The 14,938-nt window shown below is 38.4% G+C and overlaps 1 pseudogene; it reads right to left on the reverse strand.

Annotated features, from left to right (window-relative positions):
• Positions 1 to 9,143: 9,143 nt before the first annotated feature.
• Positions 9,144 to 11,320, reverse strand: LOC114892682 (annotated as a pseudogene).
• Between the last annotated feature and the right edge of the window lie 3,618 nt (positions 11,321 to 14,938).

The following is a 14,938-nucleotide window of genomic DNA, read 5'->3' on the forward strand; positions in this document are numbered from 1 at the left end:
AGATACCTAGAAAATAGCAGTATAAACCCTAATGAGGCAGTCTTATTGACACTAACACATTGGGTTTTTTTGACATACATGATTCTCTATTTTTTAAATAGATATTTGATTTTAAAAAGTCTCCCCCAAATTGTCACTAAAACAAAAATGATCAGATAAATGATAGCATTTAGATGTCTTTAGTATTTACATAATTTTTAAAAAACAAAAAATTAGCATCAGATTTTCCTATAATAGATCTGTGAAATTAATTCCTTTTTAATATATATTTTTAATTGAAGTATAGTTGATTTACAGTGTTGTGTTATTTTCTGCTGTACAGCAAGGTGATTCAGTTATACATATACATCTTTTTTTTTTTTTTTTTTTTTTTTGCTTCATGAGGGCCTCTCACTGTTGTGGCCTCGCCCGTTGCGGAGCACAGGCTCCGGACGCGCAGGCTCAGCGGCCATGGCTCACGGGCCCAGCTGCTCCACGGTATGTGGGATCTTCCCGGACCGGGGCACGAACCCGTGTCTGCATCGGCAGGCAAACCCAATATACATACTTCTTAATATTCTTTTTCATTATGGTTTATCATACCATATTGACTATAGTTCTCTGTATTATACAGTAGGACCTTGTGCTTATCTATTCTATATATAAAAGCTTACATCTGCTAACCCCAACCTTCCACTCCATCCCCCACACCAACCCCCTCCCTCTTGGCAACCACCAGTCTGTTCTCTATGTCTGTGAGTCTGTTTCTGTTTTGTAGATAAATTCATTTGTGACATATTTTAGATTCCACATGTAAGTGATATCATATGGTATTTGTCTTTCTCTTTCTGACTTACTTCACTTAGTATGATAATCTCTAGTTGCATCCATGTTGCTGCAAATGGCATTATTTCATTCTTTTTTATGGCTGAATAATATTCCATTGTATATATGGACCGCATCTTCTTTATCCATCCATCTGTTGATGGATATTTAGGTTGTTTCCATGTTTTAGCTATAGTAAGTGGTGCTGCTATGAACATAGGGGTGCATATATCTTTTTGAATTATAGTTTTGTCTGGATATATGTCCAGGATTGAGATTGCTGGATTGTTGGCAGCTCTATTTTTAGTTTTTTGAGGAAACTCCATACTGTTTCCATAGTGGCTGCACCAACTTACATTCTCACCAACAGTGTAGGAGGGTTCCCTTTCTGTGGAATTAATTTTTTTTTAATTATTGGAGTATAATTACTTTACAATGTTGTGTTAGTTTCTGCTGTACAATGAAGTGAATTAGCTATATGTATACATATATCCCCTCCCTCTTGGACCTCTCTCTCACCACCCCGCTCCATCCCACCCATCGAGGTCATCACAGAGCACCGAGCTGAGCTCCCTGTGCTATACAGCAGGTTCCCTCTAGCTATCTATTTTATACATGATAGTGTATATATGTCAAACCTAATGTCCCAATTCGTCCCACTCTCCCCTTCGCTCCCTGTGTCCACATGTCTATCCTCTATGTCTATGTCTCTATTCCTGCCCTACAAATATGTTCACCTGTACCATTTTTCTAGACTCTACATATATGAGTTAATATACAATATTTGTTTTTCTCTTTCTGGCTTACTTCACTCTGTATGACAGGCTCTAGGTCCATCCACATCTCGACAAATGATCCAATTTCGTTCCTTTTTATGGCTGAGTAATAGTCCATTGTTTATATGTACCACATCTTCTTTATTCATTCGTCTATCGTTGGACATTTAGGTTGTTTCCATGTCCCAGCTATTGTAAATAGTGCTGCAGTGAACATTGGGGTACATGTGTCCTTTTGAATTGTGGTTTTCTCAGGGTATATGCCCAGTAGTGGGATTGCTGGGTCGTATGGTAGTTCTATTTTTAGTCTTTTAAGGAACTTCCATACTGTTCTCCATAGTGGCTGTATCAATTTACATTCCCACCAACAGTGCAAAAGGTTTCCCTTTTCTCCACACCCTCTCCAGAATTTACTGTTTGTAGATTTTTTGATAATGGCCATTTTGTCTGATGTGAGGTGGTATCTCATTGCAGTTTTGATTTGAATTTCTCTGATAATTAATGATGCTGAACATCTTTTCATGTATATATAGGCCATCTGTATGTCCTCTATGGAGAAATGTCTATTTAGGTCTTCTGCCCATTTTTTGATTGGGTTGTTTGTTTTTTTGTTACTGAGTGAAGTAAGTCAGACAGAGAAAGACAAATATCATATGGTATCAGTTGTATGTGGAATTGAAAATATACAAATGAACTGTTTCCCTAGTGGCTGCACCAACTTACATTCCCACCAACAGAGTAGGAGGGTTCCCTTTTTGTGGAATTAATTCTTAAATGAAGCTAATTTTACTGAGAAGTTATTCAAGTTACCAAAAAGAACTTGTCACCTATGTCAAAAGAGGATCTGCATTACTAATCATGGGTGATATTTTGTCTGCAAAACAACTCTAAGGCATAGAATATTTAGGCTGCAAAAAGAAGAGTGTAAATAATTAAGATGTAAATCCAATTATGGCTGTCCCCATTACAGTTCTTTTTTTTAGTAATAGAAATATACTGTCTCCTCAGTTTATAAATGAAATTGCATCCAGATGCAAGCAGGTGGAAGAAGTTCTGAAAAATTCTTGGTAAATAAAAAGCAATTCATTAAACATTATTCCTAGTAATACTCACAATATTTGATCCAGTTTTGCAACTACATAGAATCCCCAAATTCAAAATATAATAATATAAAAATATTCTATTTTGAAAAATATTAAGATAACGCCCTAAATTTTTTTAGTAACAATAAATAATCTTTAAGCTAAAATATATTAAATACCTTCTTCTTTGAATTGGAATTAGGAATTAAAAGAAGTAGGGCTTGTTTTTTTCATAGTAACTTAATGAGTCTCCCTGTCTGTTATTTTTCTAAATGCTCATTAGCTTAATTCTTATTTATTATTTTAAAAAATCATTTTGATTTGATCACTTTTTTCACATTATTATATTATAATCAATGATAATAGTTATATCTATTAAGTGTTTACAATGTGCTAGGCACTATACCTAGCATATTCGAATTACTTAATTAATACTTATGGGCTAGCCTTGGAACCCAGTCCCCATTTTTAATACATTTTCAATGGAAAAATGGATTCCAACTTTAAAAGCACTGACTTACAAATGAAGTTTTTTAATACGATGTATTTATAAGTGACTGAATTGGGTGACTGCAACTTCTAATGAATGGAAATCTATGCAGCCTGACAAAGTGAGTTAAATCAGAATAACCTTTGTGTGCAGGAAAATGTAGAAGCTCTTTCACATTTTATTTCCAAATAGAATTCTTGGCATTTGAAGATATTACGGCTGTCAACATTGTCTTCTGCATATATGCAAAGCTACAAAGTCTGATACATGCACGACTTGCAGTTACTTTCACAGTAAGCACCATCCATGTGAATTCAATCTGTTGACTGTAATGTGGCAAAGTACTTTACTAGCAATGCCTCTCTACCCTCTGTGGTAAAGGTTGCCTTTGCTCAAATAGTCACACCATCTCAGATTGCCACAGCTTGCTGGGTATTCTGCTGCTGCTCTGTGTACACATCTGCATCGGTATGATTCAGTGAAACCTTGTTGGTGTTCTTCCGCTCACTCTTGCCTTAACTCACCACAGGCTAGCTCATTGTAGGAAAGTCATTTTGATGGAGAACCCCAAATGTCCTCAAAGTGATATGGTAAGATGGAAACTTATTCTTCTCGCATGCCAGGCTGAATATACTGGACATCTGTGGTTTATACTGTTCAGCATCTATTTCCCTATATTGAGGTAAAACCATGCTTCTTTAGGGGAACCACACTCTTCTATTGACGTAGCTGAGGCCCGTGATTCTGCTGGGGCTGAACCTTCTTCTGGAGTCAGTGGTTGGTATATGACATATGAGAGCAATATATGCCCTGGCCAGAGAGACTAGTTCAGAGGTAGACCTGAGGCCCAAGCAGGCCAGTCACAGCCATAAACGTCAGTTTAGGACTTTCTGTCAGAACCACTGTGAAAGAGAAACTGTCGTTGTTTTCTGGGGTTGCTAAGCCTAGACCTTCTAATAGCTATCCTGCCACCACTTGAGATCAGCCTGAGAATGAAAGCAACATGGGGGTAAGCCAATTGGGAGGTGGAAAATATACAAACTACATTGTTTGAGTACCTAGATCTAGCTTCACCTGAAGCCAGTAGTGAACCCTAAATACTACACTAGCTTAAGTTACATTAGCTTAAGTTAATTGAATTGGTTTCTGCCCTTTGCAGCCAAAAGAATCCCGAATAACACAATGGGAATGACCACAGACTGAATCTCAAGAGCAGTTTTATGGCTGTATTTGCCTTCCCAAAGAGGTAAACAGTCATTTTGAGGACTTCAGCTAACATGGAGGAGCCCTCAAAACCAACTGTTGACATGTTCCTGAAGATCAGCAAGTGTGCTGCATGTTCCTGGTGCTGTGTTTTGGAATTCTGCTTTGCTGTCCTTTATACTTATCATAAAACTGGAGAGGCAGAGAGCAATAATCAGGGAAGTGCTGGTGCCATATCATCTTGCCAACTCTATAATCTTGAAACAAATCTTAGTATTTGGTTGAAAAATATAGTAATTAATAAACAGAAGAGTTCCCATGTGATGGACATGCTTTTGAATTTAGGTTTTGCTCCCCAGATCATGGTCAAGTTACTAACCTCTCAGCCATAGCTGCCTCATATTTAAAATAGGAATAATAATAGTCCTGCCTAATAGGGCTTTTTAAAATAAAATTAAATGGGTTAATTTAGGTAATAAGCTTGGAACAGTGCTTGGGTATAATAAGTACTCAAGGACTTCCCTGGTGGTTAAGAATCCGCCTGCCAATGCAGGGCACATGGGTTCAAGCCCTCGTCTGGGAAGATCCCACATGCCATGGAGCAACTAAGCCCATGTACCACAACTACTGAGCCTGCACTCTAGAGCCTGTGCTCCGCAACAAGAAAAGCCACTGCAAAAAGAAGCCCACACACCTCAATGAAAAGTAGCCCCCGCTCACCTCAACTAGAGAAAGCCTGGGCACAGCAGCAAAGACCCAAAGTAGCCAGAAATTAATTAATTATTTATTTATTTTTAAAAAGTACTCAAACTACTTTAATATTAGGCATCACAACATATGGCCCCAGAATGGAACCCTGAATTCTCACATCATGACACCATCCTCATCATTTTCTTCAGCCACATCTGGACATGGTCTGACAGCCCAAGGTACAAACACAAGACCCTTACCATGTTTTCAGTTTCTTGTAGGTTAATGCTTAATACAGAAAAGCAACAAACTATGACTACTGTATCAGGATTGTATTCAGCCTTGAAGAAATTTCCATTTTTCTATGTTCACTTAGACCAGTTTGTATGATATGAAATCAAATTGGCAAGAACTCTGCCTAGTAAAAAAAGACATTTTCTTAGACCACATATGCCTTTAAACATTGTTATTTAAAAATTTGTTATTTCCTGGCAAAGATATGATTACAGCATTACAAGGAAGATATTGTAGTTGCACAATAGGCTTCGTTCAGCTCTCTTGAAGCAAATATAATAGATGTCTAGTGTAAGTACAACCACATGTTATAATGGGAAATTAAGTAAAGTATGTAACATCTGAAATTGGTCAGAAAATCAGAGAAAGTTTGGCTTTTTGGGCACATTTTTAAACCATTCTTTTTTGGCTTGTATTGCACAATATGAGCTTCTATTACAGAAACAAAATTATTAGAGAATGAAAATAAAGCATTAAAATAATTTAGTGAAGACTTTTTTACTGAGGTAATTCATCTCAGTTTCAAGTAAATAATTACCACATCTCTCACTTTATGGCTGCTTTTAATACTTTTTCTGCCTCCTTCTTTATTTTCAGATGGTCAGCTATCAAATGTTACAACGGTCAGAATGCTTGAGTCTAGAAGCTACCTCTTTTAATTTCTTGCTTCTATTCTGCAGTGGAGAGAGGAGTAAGATTTTCTCTATATTAACAGTGAATAGCCTCTCAGAGTCCATTTTCTCATGGTGAATTGGATGATCTTAGCATAAAGTGTTTATGATTTTCCCCCCACTGGATATTCAAAGGCTGCTTGTTGCTTACTTCTTGTTTTCTCAACCATGTCCAGATGAGGATGTGACCTTTGGTTAAATGAAGTACTTTTATAACTAATTTTAAATTTCAGGGACTTTTTATACAGCTAAGCTCTGCACTTATGCATAATTTATTTTCCCTTGCTCACTACCTTGTTCATGACCTTTCAGTGAGGGTGTTCAGTGTCAAGAGGAGCAAATCTATATTCTATATTTTGTATTAGTTGTTCTAAACTGACCCCCTCTTCCTTCTCTAGCCAATCCAAGACAATCATTGGCCTTATCATTGGTTCCTAAATATACCCTGCTTGCTCTTGCCCTTATGCAATATTTATACAGTTGAGTTACATTTTCCAACATGTCTCAACCCTCTCATGTTCCCAAGTCATCTCACAGCCTAATGTTTCCATGACGCTAACTCTAGTCCATGTGAATCACTCCCCATTCTAATTGTCTATAACTGCATAGTCATTCCCATGCATTGGGGAGCTGATAAAATACTACCACTTATTTTTCTCTATTTGGGAGAATACATGTTTATTATCTCTAAGTATGTTATTATCTGCTTTGAGCAATTGTACATTCCTTATTCAGTACAGAGAAGAAAAGAATATTGTTGTCTCTTTTTACATTCTTCCCATCATCTTGTCTTATGTCTGGTAGAAAGGATATGACATTATTCAGTGAGGGATGATGGAGAAGCACAGGAAGGCTGGTGATTTGAGCAAACTTGTCGACCTTTCTTTGTTCATATCTTTGTTTCTCCTGGCACAAGCTTTCTTTGTTTAAAGGTGTCTGGATGTTGTCGTGCTACCTCGAAGTGGGTAGGAAAAAGTGATTCCTTGATCACTCACATACACCTGTGAAGGGATTTAAAGGAAAATTGGCCTCCGAGATCTAGTTGCATACACAGAAGTTGAGAGATAAGGTCCGTCCGTACACAAAAGGTGGTTTCAGGCATTTTTTTTTTTCAGATAGAGGATTTCTTGTTTCAAACATATGGTCCAGATATATGACTAATATAACTCTCTAATCAGGAAGGCTTCATATTTCCAACTACAAAAGAACATCTTTTTATAATTCTGTTATTCCTACCTCAATCTTTATGTTTTATCAAAGGGAATCTTTTCCAATATGTTTCTTCTCTGTTCTGAAACCACTTTGTTGGAAAATTTGCTCTATTTATTTTTGTACATTCCAGATGAAGGTTATTTTACTCTTGTTCTAACCACTTGTCAATGAGTCACATAAATCCCTTGGGTTTTCCTGACCCAAATTCCAAGTGTTTTTTTAAAAATCTCATAAAATGGTAAACGCTTATTAGAGATGAATAAAATCCTTCCTGGAAGTAAAATTTATGTCATTAATTGGATAACCCATCGGAGTCCCCACTTAATAATTCATGAAACCCAGCAAAAGATTCAAAGGTATCTGGGTTGTTTGGTTACAACCTGATGCTAATTACATAAGGTCAGAAGAGGCTCATTTCAGCCCAGTTAGTTCATGCTGATGAAATTTCTGTTCTAAACATGTACACTATTTTTTTTGGTGTAGGCAGTGACCTCAACGAGCCACCTGCTCTGTCAGGAAGGAAGAAAACTGAGTGGCAACCTCACCACCGTGAGTGAAGTTTCAAAGTGAAGAGCTTACATTTCTGTAGATGCAGGGTCAGTGTATGTCAAACCATAGTCATTTACTTCTAAATAATCTCAGAAATTAAATATCTCTATAATGCTGTGTTCCAGTTTATGTTGACCCACGACCTTTCTCTTCCTGGTGCTACAGCTAGTTTACAAAATGACACAAGGCATCAACCTGCCATATTTCATTACCTATACTCCCACACACTTCCCCAAAGCTTCTTATAAAGGAGAGTTAATTACAGATCTAACTAACTACACAAAGCTGACACATATAACATATAAAAAGCTTTTTGTTGCCAGATAAATGCTTTCTCAGTTGTAGTCATATTGAATGGCAAGTGGTGATACCCAAGAATGGCTAATTACAGGTCTGATTCCCAGTGGATTATGGTGAAGCTGTGCTCTGGACTCACCTCATATTTCAATGCAGAGACATAAATTTGAATTAGATAAAACTTCTTACATACCTATTACAGCTAAAAACTTACATTTCATGACTCAAAAGGGCAAATGATTAGTATAAACTGCATTTTATATTTAAAATACATTAAATAACAGGATAACACTGGCATTTGACATTCTTGAAATTTTATACAAAGAGATTTCTGATATTTTCTCACTTACTTCCAACCACTTTCTTGTGAATAACGTGTTCCTTCACAAGTTTTTGGTGGAGACTTGAAAGTTTGAAGGAAAAATGTCACATAAGAGGAAAGTTTTAAAAAACAACCCAAATCTTTATTCTGTTCTGGTTAAAGAAACTTTTAGGATCCTATTATTCTGTGGATGTCTGGTGGAGAATTACTGTTTCTAACTATAGTGTTTAGATTGTTAATGTTTTCACTTCCTACTCTCCAGTGTCATCACTTCCTACTCTACTTGTCCAAGTGTTCATTTATTCTTTAGTTGTAGAGGATCGCGATTCAACAATCATAAAGTCGGCCAAGCTTCTCATAATATTAATTTTCAGTGTGGCCACACGTGAAAGCTCTCCCATGGAAAATGTGTATGCCTTGTTAAGAAAAGGATCTAATTGCAAAAGCTTATTCTATCAACAATTTCGATGTCTTTTTTTTTTTTGTATAAAAAACCTGCATCATCTTTATTTTGCATACTTTAATTTCAGAACAAAACAAACAAAAAAACACAATACACAACATTCAAACCCCATGTCAAATATGGAAAGGGATAGGGCTTGAGGCCCTTATATCCTGCTTTAGACAGAAGGACAGAAATAAAATCACTAGACATCAGCAGAAGGAACCAAGTAGGCCAAGGCCACTGGGACTGCTGCTGAGGGAGCCATGGGAACACTATACAGAGGGAAAAAAGTCTGCAGGTAGAACTTCCTAATCTACTTCTTCCATGCAAGAGGCATCCTCATCACCCTCAAGGCGAGGGTGGATCTCATCAGGAACAGCAGTACTGGGCTCCTCTGCTGTCACTTCATCTTCATCAATGCCCAAGCCTAGCTTGATCATGCGGTAGATGCTGTTGGAGTGGGCCTGGGGATCCTCAAGCGAGAAGCCGAAAGAGAGCAGTGCAGTTTCGAACAGCAGCACCACCAGGTCCTTGACGGCCTTGTCATTCTTGTCTGCTTCTGCTTTCTGCCGCAGGGTCTCCACAATGGGGGGGTCAGGATTGATCTCCACGTGCTTTTTGGCCATCATGTAGCCCATGGTCGAGTTGTCCTGAAGTGCCTGGGCTTTCATGATGCTCTCCATGTTGGCAGTCCAGCCGTAGGTGCTCGTCACGATACAGCAGGGTGAAGACACAAGCCTATTGGAGATTGTCACCTTCTTCACCTTCTTATCCAAGATCTCTTTCATGAGTTTGCAGAGGTTCTCAAACTTGGCCTTGTTTTCCTCCATCTTCTTCTTCTCCTCCTCATCCTCAGGAAGCTCCAGGCCCTCCTTGGTAACCGAGACCAGACTCTTCCCATCAAATTCCTTGAGCTGCTGCACACATTACTCATCGATCGGCTCTGTCATGTACACCACCTTGAAGCCCTGCTTCCACATTCGCTCTACAAATGCAGAGTTGGCAACCTGCTCTTTGCTCTCACCAGTGATGTAATAGATGGACTTCTGGGTCTCCTTCATGCGAGACACGTATTCTGAGAGAGAAGTCATCTCATCTCCAGACTGGGAGATGTGATAGCGCAGCAGCTCAGAAAGGTGTCGCCAGTTAGTGGAGTCCTCATGGATTCCAAGCTTTAGATTTTTAGAGAACGCCTCATGGAATTTCTTGTAGTTCTCCTTGTCTTCTGCCAGCTCCGAGAAGAGCTCAAGGCACTTCTTAACAATGTTTTTATGAATGACCTTCAAGATTTTGCTCTGCTGGAGCATTTCTTGGGAGATGTTCAGGGGAAGGTCTTCAAAGTCAACCACACCACGGATGAAGTTGAGATATTCTGGTATTAACTCATCACAGCTGTCCATGGTGAACACATGGTAGACATAGAGTTTGATGTTGTTCTTTTTCTTTTTGTTCTCAAAGAGGTCAAAAGGAGCCCGAGGAGGGATGAACAGCAATGCTCTGAATTCCAACTGACCTTCTACAGAGAAGTGCTTCACTGCCAAGTGATCTTCCCAGTCATTTGTAAGGCTCTTAAAGAGCTCTCCGTATTCTTCCTGGGTGATGCCATCAGGGTTTCTGGTCCAAATCGGCTTGGTCTTGTTCAGTTCTTCCTGATCAATATATTTCTCCTTGATCTTCTTTGTCTTCTTTTTCTTATCCTTGCCACTATCATCCTCCTCATCTGAGCCCACATCTTCAATCTTAGGCTTCTCCTCATCATCTTTATCTTCCTCTTCTTTCTCACCTTTCTCTTCCTCTGCCTCATCATCACTGATTTCCTTCTCACTTTCCTTCTCCAGATAGAGTGTGATGGGATAACCTATGAACTGTGAGTGCTTCTTCACCACTTCTTTGACCCACCTTTCTTCTAAGTACTCTGTCTGGTCTTCCTTAAGGTGGAGAATCACTTTGGTACCCCACCCAAGGGGCTCACTATGGTCAGCACGTACAGTGAAGGAACCCCAGCAGAAGACTCCCAGGCATACTGTCCATCATCACTGTGCTTTGTGATCACAACCACCTTCTCTGCCACTAGGTAGGCAGAATAGAAGCCAACACCAAATTGCCCAATCATGGAAATGTCCGCATCAGCCTGAAGAGCCTCCATAAATGCTTTAGTACCAGACTTGGCAATGGTTCCCAAATTATTTACAAGATCAGCTTTGGTCATGCCAAAGCCTGTGTCTACCAGAGTCAGGGTGCACTCCTGGGGGTTAGGAATGATGTCAATTTTCAGCTCTTTACCACTGTCCAATTTGGAAGGGTCTGTCAGGCTCTCATAGGAAATCTTGTCCAAGGCATCAGAAGCATTACTGATCAACTCCCGAAGGAAATTTTCCTTGTTGGAATAGAAGGTATTGATAATAAGAGACATGAGTTGGGCAATTTCTGCCTGGAAAGCAAAAGTCTCCACTTCCTCCTCTCCATGGTGCACTTCCTCAGCCATCTTAAAGAATAAGAATCGCAGATACTAGAGAGCTGAGCGGGCAAGGACTGACTCAACCTCACTCGCCACAACAGGGGTGGACGAGGGTGACTCAAGAGCTCGGGTGTCTTTTTGACATTAATTATTCCATTAAAATTTTTCAAACCAATTTTTCAATAAGCAATACATGCACATAGAGTTTTAAGAGTTATAAAAATTACATACAGTGAAAAGTAAGCCTCCTTCTTACTCATCTTTAGGGCAACCACTGATACTAACATTCTTTGTATCCTGCTAGAGATATCCTATGCATATATACACACATAAAAAGTCCATCCACTTTTATATACAAACTTCAGCATAATATATTACATATTTACACCTTGCCTTTTCATATAACAATATACCTTGGAGATCTCTATATTTAGCTATTTTATTGGCTTTTATGGTGGTATAATATTCCATTACAATTCTTAAATACACAAAGGACCTATGACTTTTTAAAACATATTTAAAATGAAAAATCATTGCCTTTCCTGGTAATCAGAATACATGGTGGTTTATTTTCCTATTCTTATTTTGAGTATTTTTGTGCAAGAACCTCAATGGAACATGTTTTCTTATGCAAATGGCACACAAATAGAATGTGGTTTCCAGCACTGACACTTTTAGGGAAGTGACTTTGATGTGTTATTTAAACTCTCTGAATATGAGTTTTTTCATTCATAAAATGGGTAGTACATCTCAAAGGGCTGTTGGGAAAATTAAATAAACTAGTGAGTATGACACACTTTAGCTCATTATGTGGCACATAGTGCTGTATCTAGAACATTTACATTTATCTGTATATCTATACCTGTACCTATGTTTACACCTATACATGTCTATGTCATGTCTACAAGAATGCCCATATCTTTACTGTATGGAATTGAAATTAAGATGACTGCCTCATCTGTAACCACCCCCATGACTCTCTATCCTTTTTCTATTCTCTATTTTTCTTCATAGCACTTATTGACATGAGTGATGTAGCACACGTGACATTATATTATATATTTACCTACTATCTGTCAGTTTCCACTAGAATATAAGTTCCACGGGAGCAAAGACCTTGTCTATTTTATTTATCACTGTGTCCTACAGAGTCTAGAATTGTGCCTGAAACACATAATAGGTACTCAGTAAATATTTGCTGAATGAACGAATAAATTTTATAAATATGTGTTCATTATCTATATTAAATCATACACTGAGCTTGACTCTTACAATTAAAGTTTATGTTGAATATTCAGTTTTTATCCTATTAAATATGGTGCATGCTATGTGATAGAATCTTAGAAAAAAAGCAATATGATGTGCATGGTGAGCATTATCATAACTTCTTGTCAAATAGATAAAATAATTAGTATTGCTAGAATCAGACTGCAGCAGGTGAAGGCGATCTGAGTGATCATGGGTCCAGGTTCCTCAATTCACAGATAAAGAGAATTTAGCAGGAGGGGTAAACCTTGAATTTAAAAAAAATGAGTTTTCCCGACTCAGGTACCTTCTACCACATTAATTTGCCTCTCAAGCACCTATTCTGTGTTCAATACTCTACAAACCACTGTGTGAATCTAGGGGTATAAAACAAGGTCTCTGTCCTCAGGGACCTTATTTGAAAACGTAAGTCTATCACGCGTGAACTATTAGAGAATACCAGGAGATAACACAGTTCTAAAAACCAAAATATGCAGTAAAATAATTCAGAGATAGTCAAGGAAAGGCATCATGGGAGCCACAGATCTTCAGCCAGACTGTGAAAAATGACTTAATTTGGAAGGGAAGTTTGGGAGAAATATTACAGATGAGGAAAATATGTGGAAATGGGCATGAGTGTTTATGAATCGGAGAGAAGGGAAGCAGATGACACATCGCAGAAGTACATGATAGGTAAGTGATGGGAAATACTATTGGACAGGGAGCGAGGGGAGAGGAAAACAAAAGGCCTTCGCAACATTCATTTCTCTCTGATGTAAGAGTTGAGGTTTCTTATTTTAATGGTGAAGGAACTAGAAAGAAATGGAAGGATTTAAAGAGGAAATTGAAGTGTTGAAATTGGTACTTAAGGCCAGTAGTTGAGGCAATGATGTGCTGAATGGTTTAGGTGGGATTTAGGACAGCTAGAGATATTGGAGGGGAGATATTTTCCTCTTGTACTCTTTTGGTGCTTGCAACTCTCACTTGGAAGTCATGAGACCGGATGCCGTCAACTCCTCTTCATCACTGTCATTTGTCTATTTCCTAATATTACCCTCCCTTGAGTAACTCTGGCAAGCACTACCTTCTCAACAAAGTCTTCTCTGAACTTGCCAAGTTATTGACTATACTTTCTCCTTTGTATGCCTACTATAATTGGGCATTTCATCTCAATTATTATTTATCACATACTAAATGGGATATTCACCAGTTTTACTCTGAACTCTTTTAGTTCTTATAAGGTCTGATTCATGACTTAATACAGTACCTGACACCAAGAGAGGCTTTATAGGAGTTCATTGAACTGTTGCATTCTTCCTCACCTGTAGTTCTCCCATTCAGTCACCTGCTCCATGGCTGATCCTTCAACCAGATTAGATCCAGATGAAATCTTAGACCCCTGCATGTTACTACATGACTAAAACATCATACCATGTTGGTTCTCATACTGCCTTACTCCCTGGTATCCTGTCTCCTAATCCCTCCATCATCTCTCAGGTTATCAGCCTTGTCCTGGCTTCACTTCCTTCCTTCTGGCAGAGATCTATGACACATAAACACTGTTTACCTTGGTCCCTTGTTTTCACTCTACCATCCATGGAGGAGAATCACACAACCAGGTTGATATGGAACCTCTACAGATTCATGGCCTCCAGTGTATGCTGACCTTTTATGCTAACTGGAATTTATCCTAATTCTCCTAATCAGCTATCTTTCTCCATCATTTTGGTGACTATTTCAAACCTTTATTACTCTCCTCATATCTTTTAACCACCATGACTCTCAAGAAAGAATCTCAAATCCTGCTTTGTAGACAAAATAGAATTAATCAGGCAGAAACCTCTTCAATTTCCCCCAAGATACCTGCTGATTCAATTGCAGTCTATGTGCAGAGCTAATCGCTCTACCCCTGGTCATTCTTTTCACATCTCCAGTCCATGTGAAATAGCACCTCTTACCACTGGTGTTTCAGCATTTAGCCTGCTACAACTGTCACCTCCTTGAAGGCAGACTTTGAGATTTTTTCTGTCTGTATCTGTAGCACATCACCAACAGTAGAAGCTCAATAAATATTTAATGTTAATAAATGAATTAATATATGTGATGGATGAAACTAGTGACACTATTGTTGGGGGCATTTATTGAGAAGTAGAAACTGCTATTAGAAGAGGTGTTTTCAGGTATAAAAGAGGATAATTTTAATTTTTCATTATAGGCAGCTTTCTGGAAAGGATAGATGGGACCACATACTTCTGAATGAGAAAAGATTTGAATTCAAGGAGAACGTTGGAGAATATGAAGAGGAGCCACGCCACGTTCAGGGAGAGTGGGAAGCCCTGAAGCAAGGCCAGGCCCTGAGATCTTGTTTTGTCCCATAAGACCTGGTCACACTCTGCTTTG

This window comes from Monodon monoceros, unplaced genomic scaffold, assembly GCF_005190385.1.
Source record: "Monodon monoceros isolate NGI ecotype Baffin Bay Population unplaced genomic scaffold, NGI_Narwhal_1 Super_Scaffold_12, whole genome shotgun sequence".
Classification (NCBI taxonomy): Eukaryota; Metazoa; Chordata; class Mammalia; order Artiodactyla; family Monodontidae; genus Monodon; species Monodon monoceros.